The 5,095-nt window shown below is 41.1% G+C and overlaps 1 protein-coding gene across 2 annotated transcripts in view; it reads right to left on the bottom strand.

Annotated features, from left to right (window-relative positions):
- Window positions 1-5,095, bottom strand: part of LOC104810702 — an 11,403-nt gene that overhangs the window by 2,253 nt on the left and 4,055 nt on the right. The window lies entirely within an intron of this gene.

Here is a 5,095-nt window from a genome sequence, read left to right as displayed (position 1 = left end):
CACGATATGAAAGAGTTGCAGAAGGTGATGACAAGGAAAAGTGAAGAATCTGCCGTCCTTAAGCTATGTTCTGTTAGTAGTTGCAAAAGTTGGTTAGAGACGATTAGAGGTCAGTTTGCCAGCTCAACATTGATTGTTTTTTAGCTAACCTGTATATAGTTGCATGTGTGGGTTAGTATGGGTTTTATTCTGGAATTTGGGAAAAAAGATTATAAGGGAAGAGAGTTGGAGACCACTCTCTAATCAAGTTTATCCAAGATCGTAAGGGAAAAGAGCTGAAGATCAGAGATTGAGGTGCAAATCCAATCAAATTTGGTATCAGAGCACGTCTTTGATCAACAACGGCGAAGAACAATAGTCAGAAATTGGAGCAATTGGAGGAACAATAGCCAAAAACTGGAGCAATTGGAGGAGATAGTGAATGAACATTTGGAAAGATTGAGGCGAGAATGGTGGATTTTCGAACATCAATGGCGAAAATGCAGAAGGAATGTTTGAAGATGCACTTGATGGAGAAAATGTTGGTTGAGTTGAGTGAGTTGATGAAATCGGATCGGGAGCGACAAGATTATGAGGTTCAATCACCGAAAATGTCGCTGCAACAGGCACCAATCGAAAAATCGTCGATTAAGCCAGTTGATATTTTGCAGTCATCATCTGCAATCAGATCGGTGGAGCGTTCAGATGATGATGTTGTTGACACGAATTCAAATGCGAGATTTGTCGGAAATATTGCAACAAAATTGAGGAAGATTGAAATGCCAGTTTTCAAAGGATTCAATGTTACAGGATGGATTGCGAGAGCATATCATTACTTTGAACTCAGTAGTTGTACAGATGAAGAGAAACTTCGTTTAGTTTGGCCTCTCTGAGTATAGATGGCAAAGCTCTGAATTGGTATAACTTGCAGAAAAGTCGAGGAAAATTTTGTGATTGGGATGACTATTGACTTTTGCATACAGCTTTCAAACGAATGACTGATTCGGAGATTGACGAAAGAAAGAAGAAATGTTTATGTTTTAGATGTGATGTAAAATATTATGTGGGACATCATTGTAAGAATAAAGAGTTGCAGGTGATTGTGGTCAGGGGGAGACTGAATGGCTACTGGAGGATGAGGACAGGATAGAATCATTACCGGTAAAGCAGTTGGAAATGAGTGAAATGCTCTAGCTTTCTATGAATTTTGTTGTCCGTTTCACTTCTTCGAAAACTCTGAAGGTGAGGGGCGTTACTGATAAGCAAGAGGTTGTAGTGATGATTGATAGTGGTGCAACCCACAATTTCTTGTCAATAGAGGTGATTGAAAGATTGTCAATTAAACTGTTAGTACAACCAACTATGGAGTGTTCTTGGGAACATGATTGACAGTGAAGAGAGAGGGTATTTCTAAATCAATCCCTTTAAGGTTGCAGATTTTGGAGGTGGTGGCAGATTTTCTTCCGTTGGGGTTGGGCAGGACGGATGTAATCTTGGGGGTGCAATGGTTGAGAACACTGGGTAACATTCAATTTGACTTCAAAGGACTTGAAATGAAGTTCAACAAAGGAGGCACAACTATGACTATGATAGAAACCTGCTTTCTTCAAACAAGAACTAAGGAGTTAAGTTAATTAGTTTTATCTAGTATATGGAAGGAACAATAATGTACATCTAGGGGAAAACCCCTAATGACATTAGCCACTTTTGATATTGTATATAAGGGGAAAACCCTATCAAGAAAATACTTGATCAAAGAATTAGAGGAAGGGAAACCTTGAAACCCTAATGTTCTTGGTTCTTTGTTGATTTTGGTTTGATTACTTGGTGTAAATTTAGGGTTTACACCAAGTAATCAAACCAAAATCAACAATTGGTATCAGAGTCAGACATCTGGGAAAAATCACATTTTTTTTCAGCAAGATTCATCGAGCCACACAACACAGACTTAGCAAACAGCACTCCTTCTCACTCTGATATGCGATTCTTCTCCAAAGGGAGCCGACACGCAGCTACCGGAGAGCAGCACCGAACGCGTCGCACTCGAAGCACCGACGAGACCCAAACGACGGATGTGGCGGTCAGACAGGAAGAGGCGACACCGGCGAGACTCAACGGTGGACGCGATGAACTCGAACACCAGCGCAGCTCAGTCTCGCTCATCTCTCTCTTCTCTTGGAATGCGACACGACGACGGCGACCGATGAGCATCAAGGAGGAGTGACGACTGAAAAGCACAAGTTTCCGACGAAGGTATGGCAACAACTCGAGGAGGAAAAGACACCCAACACAGAGACACGACTGCGACGTTGCTGGAGGAGCCGCATCAGGACTCGTCGGAGGCGAGCGAACCGGCACCAGGCTACGCCGTTGCTGCATAGGAACCACCGGCACACCCACAACATTGGGGAGTTTCGGTAACCCCTCTCAGGTTCAGGATCCCGTTTTGTCTGAAATTTTACAGGTCGTGAGCACTATGCGGGCTGACTTCATGCGTGTGTGGGAGGCCATGGGAGCACGACTAGAACGAGCCCTAAACCAACCGGGCCGACCGAGTCCGGCAAACCCCACCGTACTGCGGGGTAGTGTGGCTGTAGGTTAGGAACAGAGATCACAAGCAGCATTCGGGGTTGAAACCGAGTGGGGAAGACAGACCACTGAACCGCAACGCTTTGAGAACAGAGAAACCACGACCGTACAGTAAGAAGACGAAATTGGTTTCCTTTGATGGTGAGAACTTGGAAGGATGGTTGATGTAGGTTGAACGGTATTTTCTCTTCTATCAGACACCCGAAGAAGAGAAGAAGGAGATTGTATTGTGGCATATGTCTGGAGATGCAATGATTTAGATTTAGTGTGAAGAGGTTGCAAAACCCTTTTCGGGATGGGAGGATTTCAAGGAGCGGTTGTTGATTCGTTTTGGCAAAGGAGAGTCGGGTTCAACCTATGAGAATTTGATGGTGTTGGACCAAACTGGATCGGTTACGGAGTATAGAAACGCTTTGATGAGATCCGAGCACAAGCTCGCGATTTGAGTCCTGAATACCTCAAGAAGGCATTCCTACGCGGTCTCAAGCCAGGGATCGCCAAGTATGTGAAACTATTCCCTTTGTCTGATCTTTTGTAGATCATGGAGATGGCTCATCGCGTGGAGCAATCCAGGTTCATTGAGGACGGAGAGGTCAATCATCTGACACCCTAACTTTGGGAGAGCTCGGGTGAGACATACATAAACCGTTCACCCCAATTCTCGTCACCTCTAACTAGCGGAGCCTCACTGTCAATCAACAACAACACTATGTCGGCTCTATCAGGAGCGGTACAACTTACCTTTGCGCAAATGGAAGAGAAGCGAGCCAAGGGTATTTGTTTTCGATGTGATGGAATATGGTATCTTGGACACCGTTGTCCAATACGTACTCTTCAACTTTTCATAACCAATGACAAGGAAGGGGGTTCGGACGAAGAGGAAGATAATCGAGTTGCTAAGTTGTCCTTTAATTCAATCGTAGGAATAAGTTCGAGGCACACAATGAGGATCGTTGGTGAGCTTCTGGGCCAACACATGGTCATCTTGATTGATAGTGGGACCATGGATAACTTCATCTCCAACCTGTTTGTGTCTCAGCTCGATCTCATGTTTGACACATTCCGAGAGTATCAGATTTCTGTCGGTAACGGAGAGGTGTTGATTAGCCCGGGAAAGTGCAAAAATTTATCTATGATTGTCCAAGACGTGGAGGTTTTGGCGGATTTTTTGGTATTTGACCTAGGAAGTGCAGATGTTATACTCGGGTATCGACACCTTAGGAGAGACGTTGATAGATTGGAGGCGGCACACTCTCAAGTCCTAACAAAATGGAAAGATGATTATTCTTAAGGGAGATTCCAACTTGGTGCAATCTGAGATCTCTCTTAATGTAATGGTGAAGAACTTGCGGAAGAGGAAACGTGTAGTAGTTGGGTTAACCCATGCAGAGAATGGATATCGAGACGAACCTGGAGATGGGATGCATCGACTTCCACTACAAGAAAATAGTTATATAGCGACGGAAAAATCTGTCGCAAATATAAAGGAAATCCGTCGCAATTAAGAATTTGCGACGGAATGCGACGGATTTATTTCCGTCGGTATAGCGCTGTCGCAAACGTATAACGGTCGTTAATCTGCGTTTTGCGACGGAAAGTGACGGATAATTCCGTCGCAAATTTGCGACGGATTTTTTTCCGTCGCATTCCGTCGCAAATGTTTTAAAATTTTTAAAAAAATATATAAAAAAATTATATACTATATATACACATACATATATACATTTTCACATACACATACATTCATACACATACATTACATACATACAAATATACATACATATACATACATATATATACACATATTTTCATATACACAAACACACATACACATTCACACATATACACATATACACATACATAAATATTCATACACATACACATTTCACAAACACATACACATACATATAAACACACACATATACACATATTCATATACACATACAATCACATATACATACACATACATATTCACATTCACATATATATATATACACATACATACATATAAACACACACATAATTTCACAAACACATACACATACATATAAACACACACATATACACATATTCATATACACATACAATCACATATACATACACATACATATTCACATTCACATATATATATACACATACACATACATATAAACACACACATACACATTCACATATATACACATTCATACTTACACATATATAAACACACACATACACATTCACACATATACACATTCACTTACACACACATACACATACATAAACACACACAAACACATCAAACACACACATATATATATACATAAATACATATATATTACCTTATGGGAGAAATTTGGCGATCTTTGGAGGATTTAGAAAAAAAATTTCGATTTTTATTTTATTTTTTCCGAAAATTTTGAAGTCTGATAAAGAAGACGACTCGTGGTTTTATATTGCGTTTTGCGACGGAATTTCCCGTCCCAATCCGTCACAAAATAAAATTAATTTACGCGCCCAAAATTCAAAAAATTTTGTCGAAAAACGA

This window comes from Tarenaya hassleriana, unplaced genomic scaffold, assembly GCF_000463585.1.
Source record: "Tarenaya hassleriana unplaced genomic scaffold, ASM46358v1 Cleome19, whole genome shotgun sequence".
Taxonomy (NCBI): domain Eukaryota; kingdom Viridiplantae; phylum Streptophyta; class Magnoliopsida; order Brassicales; family Cleomaceae; genus Tarenaya; species Tarenaya hassleriana.
Note: the sequence above shows the minus strand (reverse complement) of the source record. Positions and strands in the feature narration are given on the sequence as shown.